The sequence below is a fragment of the Phallusia mammillata genome, chromosome 8 (assembly GCF_965637545.1).
Source record: "Phallusia mammillata chromosome 8, kaPhaMamm4.hap1.1, whole genome shotgun sequence".
In the NCBI taxonomy this organism is placed as follows: Eukaryota; Metazoa; Chordata; class Ascidiacea; order Phlebobranchia; family Ascidiidae; genus Phallusia; species Phallusia mammillata.
In genome coordinates, this window is record NC_137259.1 from 2,168,353 (window position 1) to 2,181,062 (window position 12,710).

General features: G+C 37.6%; 1 non-coding gene across 1 annotated transcript; it reads right to left on the bottom strand.

The window, feature by feature from the left end:
• Positions 1-9,317: 9,317 nt before the first annotated feature.
• Positions 9,318-9,391, bottom strand: Trnap-cgg (transfer RNA proline (anticodon CGG)). The gene has a single exon. It is a non-coding gene; the product is annotated as a tRNA-Pro (tRNA).
• Between the last annotated feature and the right edge of the window lie 3,319 nt (positions 9,392-12,710).

Below are 12,710 nucleotides of genomic sequence, written 5' to 3' on the forward strand. Positions count from 1 at the left end.
CCGGGTTCTGACCTAAATGAAAGATTTCTGGCCAATTTAAGACAAGGAAATAAATATCGTTCGATCAACACGAACGACCCTGCTGTAAATAAAGCATACAAGTTTAATCTAACTGTTTATAGACCGTTTTGCAATCCTTCAGTTGCTGTATTAATGACAAGTCTAGAACACTATACACGGATTTGTTTATAAGTGTAATGAGGAAAATACCGGCCCGAATAGACATAAAAAGGGACATTATTTACTTTATCATTTAAACGTTTCAGCAAATGCTAAAAATCATGTCGCTGTTTAAGCCGTTATTTTTCATATGAAACTAATGTCAAGTTTGATTTGACAAAAACCATGCAAAATTTCTAAAGGGTGCAACGCTGATGTGTTAAACATTTAGCTGGTTTATATTCTGCAAATATAAACGCAGTTTTGACCAAATATACAAATAGCTTCGACTGGGTTGTCACCGTATAAGTTTCTGCACGTAGTGTTGTTCAAATCATTCAAGTATCGAAAGCAGATTTGTAAGTCGGGCATTTCGGGCAAGGTTCGGGTTCGAGCCAGTTTCGGGCTTAAGATTTTTTAACAAACGGGCTTAACTTGGGCCTATATTCTGTAGCGGTCACGTACTATTAAACAATCATTTCGGCACTTTGGTTTGCTTAAGCGTTACGCAAAAAAAATTAACTTTGCAAGTATGACTTTTTGTTCTAATGGCAATTATACGTTGTTTTTGTGACATATAGTATTAAGCTGTGTAACTTTATTGTTCCATGTGTTATCATGGTTCAGTACTTTCCTCGAGTAACCGGAATAAAAGACAAGAACTGAATTGATCTTTTGTGGATCATGTCGACTCTATGCAGCAAGCGTTAAGAATCGTAATAAGGAACTCACTCGCTACTGCAGACGACCGATGCGAACCACGAGAAGCAGAAGAAATAACAAGCTTCAGAGTAAAGAATAGCATAGCCCAAGAAGCTCAGCTGACGCAGGAGAACATTTCCAAACCAATAGTCAGTTCAAAGCCTTGTTATTCATTGCGGGAACCACACAAGCGCCCGCACTTCACATGCTGTGTCTGTAATTAAAACAAAATGTCTATGCTTTCTTTATTATAAGCATGCCAATCATCTTTTCTGGCCAAAACGGGCTTCTCAAAATGATTCGGGATATTGCCCGGGCTGTAGGCTTCTACTTTCGAGTTCAGGGGCCCGGTTAAAACGCTGATCGACGACAACCAACAAACGATTTCCCGTTTTATGTGACCGGGTTAAAATCGTGAGAAACGTGTTAAATGTTAATGTGATATGAGAACAATCATAGAGATCGGATGTACTTGATTTTTTTTCGTTCTACCGCTGTAGTTCATGTTTAAATCAAACACCTGCTGCTATTTGCAACAGAACCTGCGTGTTCAGAGGCTAAAGTGATACAAAATAGATTAACTGTTACTTAAAAATGCACACGAGAGTGTTAGCACATAATGTCTTGAAATCGCTTCGAATTCTGGCAGTAATAGTTTCAATTGCTTCGTTGATATTCTTTGCAGCAATGACAAGGTACGTGTTATAAAAAAAGTCCGGTCATAGTTACACCAGTGGTTCTCAACTGGTGGTCCATGAAACCTGTTTTGGTGGTCCACAAGACGTCCACTAAATCTAACAATAAACTAGAAATTATTGCACATTACATGTTGAAAGAGTATCGAAATGCTAGCTGTTAATAAATGTATCTCACTTCTTGAAAATCGGTTTTAAAGAATTATGTTTCAAGCTTAAATGGTTGTTTCGTATGTGTTCAAAATTGCTCAAAAATGGAATGGTCCACGATATTATTTTTACTGGGCCGGTGGTCCATGGCCCTAAACGAGTTGAGAACCACTGTGTTACAAATTCCACTGAGTCACACTGGTTTAAAACAGTATAAGTATAGTTTGATTAAAACAGTGGTATAGTTTTGAAACAGTGGTATAGTAAAACTTATCAAAAATGGTATATGCAATACTAATGTGGAAGGCAATGTGCTATACTTTTTTTTAACTAAAATGTATTAAGATATTCCCTTACAATTTTTAAGATATCTGCATATTTTTTCACCAACTCGAACTTTTATGCAAATTCGAGTAAAACACATTTTTTGATAAAAGCTCGGGTCATTACCAAACTTCTGGAAACTTAGGAATTATAAATGTTGTTGTTTACTGCGCAATCTGCTTTTCAGTGACTTGAGATGGACAATGAACAGGAAGACTGGTGGTCAATGTTTTGAAATGGAAATTAGAAAAGCCCCATACCAAACAGGTAAATCAAGTACTCATCAAATGACATATTTTTTATCCCACCTATTATGACTTTAAGAAACAAAACAAGTTGGATTGAGGAAAAGACACTGATGATGCTTATAAAAGCGAAATGCATTTGTTTTCGTAAAAAACAACAACAATTGATTTAGTGGGTTTCATGCTCAAATTCCTGATTTGACTTTAACGACCTTGAATCGTCGCAGATGATTTATTTGAAAGGAGATTTCATTATTAAGAAAAGATTTACTAAGTTGGGTTGAGTTTAGTTTGGACATAATCGCACAAAACGATTACCATACAGCAGTGGTTCTCAAAGTATGGGTCGCGACCCAAACGTGGGTCGCGCAGGTTCAAAAAATGGGTCGCGCTATGGTGGTTCAATTCTACCCAAACGAACTATTACTGCATTAAGTAAAAACAAACGAATTTACTTAATGTAGTAGTAGAAAAGTCCACTCATTGACCACGTTGTACAGTAAAACGAACTAATCATTGCAAAATACTGACAATACCCTTCCAATTGTACTGTTACGCACATGGCGATTGTTACGTCATAGCACGGGGAATAAAAGTTAATCATGCGAAACTGAACGTGGAGATGTAACAGTTACCGTTTAAGGATTAGTAAGTATTCGTACAAGGAACCTTTTTTAGATTTGGGATTCACTTCTATCAATGATCATGGTGCTCCAAAGCCACAATGTGTGTTGTGTTATGTAGTATTGTCGAATTGAACTCGTTAAACCTGCAGCCATTTTGACATGGGCAGACTCCAGTGCGGCCACGACGTGGTCTCGAAATTGTTACATTTTTTGATGTTTGAGGCTTGGGTCGTGAGATGTTCATAATACTCAGATTTGGGTCGCGGTCAAAAAAGTTTGAGAACCACTGCCATACAGGAAATAGCAGCACAACGTTGGAACAATATAGAGCGCAAAAGTATTTGGTAGATCAACGTTAAACGTACCTTAACAAGGTTAAAGTTCAAAGTATTATGGTAAACAATACTGGGGTAACCTTTGGTGGAGCAAATTGAAGATGGGTTAAAATTCAATTGCCGGCCAAGTTGTCTCAAGGTTGGGGCAAAATGAGTACAAGTTTCTTTTTGACAAACTTTGCGTCCTGGGTTCGAACCCCGATGTTTTATTTTAACAGAACCTCAAGCACCTGAGTTGCTTTTTACTTTACACAAGCAGCTGGTTAATCTCCAACTTCAACTTAAGAGGAAAAAATACAAGAATGAATTTCAATCACGAACCAAGTAAGAAGTCAAAAGAATAACTCAAATAAACATATAAGACTTGATGATGAAAATAACTGCCCAAATAACTACTCATGCCATCATCAGTGATACGAAGGCCACATATCAGTTACACCCAAAACGTTTGAAAAATATAGCATGTCGCTTTTTACGTGTATTTGGGCAGGTATTTTCATCATGAAACTTATGAACAAGTTCATATGTAGTGTCCCAAAACAAGGTTGTTTTTAGAATAAGACAGTTTAACATCATCTAAGTTTTAAAACAAATCCATCAAAGCCAAACCTTGAAACACGAAAATATTTGATCGAAAATAAACAAGAATTTTACTGATTTAAAGTTTGGCTATTAACATGGTCGATGACGTCGTACAGTTACGGGAAAGTACCCGACGAAATATGGTGGATGAACTCTCGGTGAAAATACAAAATCGATTGTATCAGTTGCAGGTAAGGAAAAACACCGTCCAAAACATTTAAACCTAAAGCTGTGCAAAAAAAACTTTTTTAAGCCGTGCAAAACTTCAAAAAATAATCTTGCGGAACACCAACGCAATTACAATATTATTATTACACAACAATATATGAAGCAAATCGCAACAGGACATTAAAACTGTTAAAAGTGGATAATTAATTTCTTAACAGAATAGCTATGTACCCCCATTGTTAAAAAATGGTGATTTTCGACCCCTGTCAACTGGACCAGTCAAACTACTAAATTTCTTGCGGAACACCTAACGATCTTTCATGGAGCACTGGTGTTCCACAGAGCACCGGTTGAAAACCACTGGTCTAACCAACCAAACACGTTTGTTTAGAGTGACCACAACTGCAGTTGTTTAAACACTGCGATAAAATATGTTTAGGACACACATGAGATATACGTTCATAAAAAAAAGATGCTCTTGTGTTCCAAGATATCACTTTTAAAAACCCAGTATTTTGAATTTAGAACCCAAACAATTGTGATAGAGCCAAGAGATTGGTTTGTCGGTTAAGAAACCAGTACGGGCTTGGTGGAATGGTTCACCATATGACCGCTTGCTACCATATCGGCCTGGCAACCAATCGTGTGGTGTTATTTCACTATAAACTCGGTGATCACTACAAAGATGTTCTAGTAAACGGAAGCAAATGCTATGTGGATTCCGAAAAGGCGATGGATGTGCCTTTATTGGATGAAAAATCATGTAAGTAGAAATTGAAACCCTATTTAAACCAGTGATTCTCAACCTGGGGCTCGCGAACCAAAAATGGGTCGCCAAGCACTTTTGAAGAGGTCGCGAAGACGTAACCCAACTCGGGATGATTTTAACCGTATCATCAAAACTTTCCCTGTGACTTTTGTTTCGCATAGTAACTCACACGGCAGTTTAGTTTAGAATTGTCACAACTGCATTTGCGATTATATACTTCTGTATGATTGTGGTTTTTGGCTTTTTTAACACAAAAATCATGAAATAGTTTAGGTTTTTGCTGACATGAGCCATAACCATAACTCCAAGGTTTTTTTATGCGAAGTTTGTTAGTAAATGTACGAACACATTCTGGTGGGGGTCGCATTGTGTTAGAAAACCCCTAAAGGGGGTCGCAGAGTAAAAAGGGTTGAGAAACACTGATTAAAACTATCTTTAATGGCATGCTTGGTTGGGCGAGCACGCAAATGTGGCAATCACAAATTTTGTTTATTGTTTTGTTGCAAGTTGTGAATGTATGTTGAGTTCATTCCGCCGGTTGATACAAATCGTAGCAGGACAGCTGCGCTAACATATTCACCTTTTTGGGAATAGCTGTTCAACGTTGAGTAGATATAAAGTGGCAAATGCAGCTACACCGTTACTACAAAGCGGTATTTGTGGCGGGGATTCACATAAGAGGGTGAAGTTGGCGCTCTGGGATATCGATACTGGGGGGATCAGAATGTAATGTAATATGTGCAGACTTGCACCAACAACACGTTGCTGTTTTAGACTGTTACCAGCCTATAGCAAGCAATTCTTTGAAATGAACAATTTTGCACTGTTTTCGCAGCATCCTTGCCTTTAGTTGCGTTTCATGCTCCTCTGTGGATAGAAGACAGTGTTTTTCCAACTACCGCTCTTCCGCAAGATGTCGCCCCATACATTCAATCTTTCCATGGCCTTCCTGTAGCTTGGTGGCAAGGGCAAATTGTCAAGTACATTATGAGACCCACAGATCGATTACAACAAGAAATTAAGCTCGTCGAAAAACAACTTGACTTCTCAACTCCAATACTTGGGTAAATTACTTTTAGCTGCACTTTAAGTAGTGATGCACCGAAGTTTCGTTACAGTTTTAGACAATAGATGAGATTATGAACCTTTAGAACCTTTGTGTTGGAAAATTTGTTAACACAAGAACTCACTAGTCAGGGATACTAATTTCACAAAGGTGGCGCAACGGAGCATAGGCTTTTGCTATGGCAATAATTGCTTAGTAATTTGCTGAGTCAGCAATTATTGCTTAGCAATTATTGCCATAGCAAAAGTCAAAGCTACGTTGCGCCATCTTTTGGAAATTAGCAGCCCTGACCTGTAAGTTCTTGTGTTAGTAGCTCTACCCTCTACGTTGGGTAGCTTACATTGGCCTGACGAAGACACCCCGCACGATACGTCGAATGTTTTGTATATATTTGCCGGTGAACAAAAAGGAAAGTTTAAGAACCCGATTATCAAATTAGGTTGCGGAAATAAGCCAAACTTCGCTCTGGTTAAGGGCAGGTTACTATGTGAACAGAATGCATGTGCGCCGAACTGACAAAGGTCGCGACAACCAACACAGAGATGAAAAATACATGGAGCTTGTTGCAGCTTGGTTTGAAGTTTATGATCAACAAAGGATTCTTAGAGGAGAAAAACCGCTTGAAAGAAGAAGAATTTTTCTCGCAACTGATAGCAGAAAAACTGTTGAAGAATTGAGAACAAAGTGAGATATTTATATCATACTTGTTCATTGTCCTAGTGCATATTAGTTTGAGTAGTGAAGTTATCATATATTCAATAATAGGTTTATCAGTTATTAAAACTCTAAGTTTCAATAATAGGTTTATATTTTTATATATTCAATAATAGGTTTATCAGTTATTAAAACTCTATTATTAAGTCAAAACTATTTGCATAAACTTGAATGTCATACACATCAATGTTGTCAGTGGGCCCAAAATTGGGAATTAAACCCACCCCGAACCCAAAGTTCAGGCCCGTTTTGTTTAAACTTAATTCCAAACCCGAACCACAAGGCCAGACATGTCTCACAGCTCTGCTTTAATCTACAATCTTAAGATATTTGGTTTGAACAGCAACTTAATTTTTAGAGTGTTACTTCGTTGACAATTTCTTTCAGCTTTCTTTATCATACATTTCTTTTCAGGAATGCATTTGTATGTATTGAATTTGTATTATTAACTTCAATGTTGCAACTAACTTTTATGTTTTAATTGCGAAGATATGTTGAACACGAATTCCTCAATAACTTAGAGGCGTCGGAATTTGCTGAAATCAAAGCCCACCGAAATGAAAACAAGGGTTTATTGGGAATTATGGTTGATATGTATCTCTTGTCGAAGTGTTCGCATCTCGTGTGCGACGGAAACTCTAACGTAAGTTAGTTTCCTTTGTTTGATATTTTGTCAATAAATTCATATTTGATTCTTTAGAGCAGTGGTCGGAAACCACCGGTCCGCGAGGAGTTCGTTACCGGGCCGCAGAAATCTTTCTTAAGTTTCACAGTTGTAAAAACTGTAATTAGTTTTCAGTGTTGAACATTTGTGGCTTTTAAAGGCCGGTCCGTGATAAAACTTTCAGATTCAAACCGGTCCGCAGTGCAAAAAAGGTTGCCGACCCCTGCTTTAGAGAACAAAATATTAAAAAATGCCTATTAAATGTCCATTATGTATTGACGACGTCTGCGTTAACCTAAGATGTATTTTACATACACAAGTTCCTTGTCAGCAATGTTTTTAACTATATGTTATACACATACCAAAAAATACGGTGGATTACTTCAGACTTACCGAAGATTTAGTCAGTTAACATACGCGACTGTTGTCTCCAATTCTCATGCTGGGTTTCTGGTGACTGATTTTATTATGTAAGATAGTTTACATAGCTATGAAAAAACTGATAACTTACTTTACCAAAACGTCAGTTGTGCCCAATCACACGTTTTCGGTGAAACTCTAAAGTCTAAATTGTATGTTGCTTTGATCTTAAAAATTATCAAAAAAATTATTTTGACAAACTAAACTAGCGATTGAGCGCATTTCGTTTTTCAAACACCATAATTTAGTGTATTCATTTGTGATTATATTGCAATAATTATGATCTTAGAAATTGTTCAACGAAACGTTCTTTATATTTTAAGGTTTGCCGCATCGCTTATGAACTGATGCAAACTCGACATGTTGATGCATCTTTAAGATTCACATCGGTTGAAGAGGTCTACTTTAACGTTCCATACCACACCCAGTTTCAGTGGGTGTATAATTTCGGAAACAAAATAGTGACAAACAAAATCAATGACTTTAGAAAGTCTTTACATGTGCATAACCATATGAAAAGAATCACAAACGTTTTGCCTATAAATGCGCTATGTGCTAACTCCACAAATGTTTGCCTTTATGACTGTTAATTTATACCTTGTGAAACACGACACGTAAATGCTCATAGCATAATAATGATTTTTGTGTACAGTTTTGTTTGCTTCTCATTTTGTTACATTCTTCCGTCATTATCTTCGTATGTCCCTTATTCTATCTGTGATTATCCCAATATGGCGATGTTACTTTAGTTAGCGTGGAATGCTCAGTGGTTCCCAACCTTTATGGACGAATTCATCACCGAACAATTCAAAACATTTTCATTCATTCCCAACAGACTACATGGTGAATTCTTAACCATACAAAGCTAATTTGAAATTGGGTCTTTATTAACTTTAAAGGTTATTTTTCCAGACCTGAAGTGCTTATTTACAAACCACGTGTACAAAATAAAGCAAATTCCTCCTCTAAAGTCATAAAATTCCTCTCTCGGGAGAAATTCCTCCCCGGTTGGGAACTACTGCTCTAAATAGTAGTGTAGTGTAGTATTCCTTTACTTATCCTACATCACGACTTTTTTCTTATTTTTTCCTTTTTGAATATTCCGCTGGTAAAATTTACACCCAATTTTCTTTAACAGTATTTTGAAAAAAATACCGAACAAATTTACCCCATTCGATAATCTATGCTTAACATGTCTTGTATAATTAACCACTTCCTATTGTTAACGAAACAATTACTTACAAAGCAGATATCCGGCAAAACATCCGTTTGACAACAAATCGTCAGTTGTATGACGTATCAAAATTACCACTGTGACGCAACAAAGTACTCTAACCAAGAATTTTGCGGCTTTAGAGCGAATGGTATGGCGTCTTGGGACCCAGTATAGCCAATTTAAAGGGTGGACGACTATTAATGAAATGGACAGGATTCTAACAACGGATTTTCTGTTAATATTAGGTTGATGAGGAAATGGAAACCCAACGAGAGAGTCTTCTTGAGATAACCTTACAGCTTTGTAACGTCCAAATTAAATGTATTATAAACGTTTTGCAAACACTATATACTGAGTTGTTCATAAGTTTAGTGGTTCACATCACTGATCACGGTACGCCAGGCCCATTGAAGGCGCTATACCGAATCAGCCGGTCACCAAGCATTCACCACCATATGGCAAGGCGTAGGCTAGAAAAATCTAGCCTGCGGTGGGATTCGAACCCACGACAGGAGTTTTTCCGGGACTCGCGCTCTACCAACTGAGCTACACAGGCTCAGTGGAGAATTCGCCGAAAGTCGAATCACAAGCACCGTTGCCTGCCTCGTATGCTGCACATGTCAGCTTCGTAGTAGGGGATAGCCAGATTGACCAGTATCAGATAAGATGAACATAAATTCATAACTGGGATCAGCCCTGAAGCGTCTATGCAGACCAGCGATCACGGCACACTCATATATAAATCACAGTACGCCAGGCCCATTGAAGGCGCTATACCGAATCAGCCGGTCACCAAGCATTCACCACCATATGGCAAGGCGTAGGCTAGAAAAATCTAGCCTGCGGTGGGATTCGAACCCACGACATCATCACTGATGATGGCACATCACTGATGATGGCATGAGCATTTGCAGAAACGTTTGAAAAATAAAGCAAGTCGCTTTTTACGTCTATTGGGGCCGTTATTTTCTTCATTAAACTGTTATACTTCGAACCAAAATTGGCTGTCATTGGTCGGCTTGCTTTATAGTTTTACATACGACAACTTTTTCTTCAGCGATCAATCAATTGCCCCAGTCAATGCTTTTTTTGCACATTGGGGTCTCTTAATTGAGCCACTGATTATTTCAAGGTGCACAAAGCGTAGATCAACAAGAATCACTGTTTTTGACAGGCGCATGCTGCGTAAGTTAGATTACCAACATCAAAAACTACCGTTTGTAATTGACCATGGATGTTGCGTATTTCCCGTAACAATTATGATATGCACACACATGCAGTATTTGTCAGATAAGGTAAATACCAGAACGGTGGTCTGGGATTTCCTGACCTGTGCTGCGTCCTTTCTGTTTACGTATTGGTTAAATACCTAAATAATCCCTCATTCAGTTCACGTGACGTTCAATATGATAATTAATCGTTTTTGTCAGGGAAGACTTCAAGCGTTTCAAGGAAGCTCATAGTAATTTTAGCCATGCCTCTTTTTCACTAGATCAACTTCTATATTAAACTTTTATAGCGCTTCCTTGTCTTTATTTATTCTCTTTAAAAACCGGTAGCTAGTTTTTTTTTTAAAAGAAATTTAAAAGTATTCTTAATGAAAGGGAAATAAGGACGAAAGCACGTGGAAAAATATTTGTATAGAATAGCGATGTATGATGTGAAGTTTAGGAGTTTGTTGGTGAAACTGTTCATGTACATTCTTTTAGTTGCCAAATAAAGTCAATTCAGTAGTCAACCTGCCATATTTGTTGCCGAATGTTGTTTGGCTTTTAATAACACGCTATTTGCTGATACACTAGTTTACAGTTGATATTCTAATGTATAACAAACATTGGTGATATAACGTAACTGTAATGAATGTCCTTTTTCATCTGCAATTGATTTTACCAGACTTTTATCATAAAAATTAAACGCTATATGCTATGGTGAAAAAAATAAATTTCAATCATCTTGGCACTTAAAAGACGATGTAAAATGAAAAGTAAAGACCTGACATTCAACAACATTTTATTCCTAGCGTCAAAACCAACCACATTTTATGTGAAAAGGCTTTGTTGCGCTGTAATCTAGTTGAGACAGCTTTTATTACTTATCGAGAATACTGTTCATCTATGTGAGATTTTAGTTTTTGCAAAGACTTATCTAATATATTGATATGTATTTTCTTTACAGAAATTCCCAATTTATTTTTAGGTTTGAAAATATTTTTTGTGTCAGTTTCAATTTGACGACCAAAATGTTCAGGACATTTGCACATACCCGCTTTTTAAGCACGGGTAATCAACTTTATGGTAAACTTGATGGAAAAATAGCAGTTTTAACTGCTTCTACAGAGGGAATCGGTCTAGCCATGGCACAGAGGTATTGGGAAAATGTATTCTTGATTAGAAACATCAGACCTAAATACTAAACCCTCACGAGTAAAATATTAAATGTCAATAAAATAGAAAAACATTGTACAAACTACTTTTTACGGGACCTCAAAGTGTAAATAAATCTTTCTCTTATTTGAAATTTTGTTGCTGTTTTATAAATCACATGTAAGTGCATACACACAACAGGAATCAGCCGTTGTAACAGGATGGTAACCAACGGATCTGTCCTCACTTATCAAGTTTGCAAATTACTCAAGAAGAGTGGCAGACGTTCAGCGTTATCTTTTAGCTGACGCTGATCATCTGCCTCTTTTCGTGTGTAATTCGTATGCTGCCAATTGTAAATCATAGTACGCCAGGCCTATTAAAAGCGTATGCCGTGATCGCTGGTCTGCATCGACGCTTCGGGGCTGATCCCAGTATGAATATACTCATGTGCCAATTGTAGTTATTAAATTTGTAAATTTCTATCAAAAACACACCTCGACTATCATTTATTTCTCTATCATACTTTTAACGCTTCAATTTTTGATGTTGTGAATAGAAAAAAGTGATAGAACAAATTTTAACATCGTTTAATCGTCACAGATTGGGGAAAGACGGTGCTCATGTGGTTGTGAGCAGTAGGAAACAATCAAACGTCGACAAAGCAGTTCGCAAACTTCAGGATGAAAATATCTTAGTCTCCGGATACGCTTGTCACGCTGGTAAATCGGATGACCGAAAGCATTTAATCAGAGAAGTGAAAAAAATTCACGACGGTTTAGATATCTTCATCGCCAATGCTGGTATCAATCCACACTTTGGGCCTACACTGAAAACACCTGAGCTTGCTTATGATAAAATGTTCGACTTAAACGTCAAGTCAACGTTTGAATGGATCCAGGATTGCGTTCCTTTGATGGAAAACCGATCAAATTCTTCCATAGTCTTGCTATCGTCTATAGCGGCGTTCGCTGCCTACGACTTACTGGGAATATACTCGGTGAGCAAAGCAGCACTGGTCAGTTTGACCAAGGTGCTGACGCCCGAATTAGCTGAAAAGAAGATTCGGATTAACTGCATCGCGCCTGGTTTGATCACAACAAAATTTAGCAAGACTTTGTGGCAAGACCCAGTCACTGAATCTGCCGCAACCGAAACACTGCTTAAGGATGTCCCTCTGAGACGCAAGGGAACTCCAGAGGAATGCACGGGTATTGTTAGCTTGCTCTGCTCCGACGAAGGCAGCTACATTACGGGGGAAACAATCGTGATAGCGGGCGGCATGAGGTCCCGGATGTAAGCGCTTGCCACGTCATTATTTAGATTATTACGAAGCGAAATTCATGACTTTGTAATGGTCAAACGAGGCTTTTCGTTTTTTATTTGTAATAAAAAACCCAAGAGACAAAAAGCTCACTATCTAATGTAACACGCGAAACACAATCGTATTAAACCATATTGTGTAATATTTTTTGTGTGCACGTAGATATTCTCTCGTCGATGGTTGTGTGA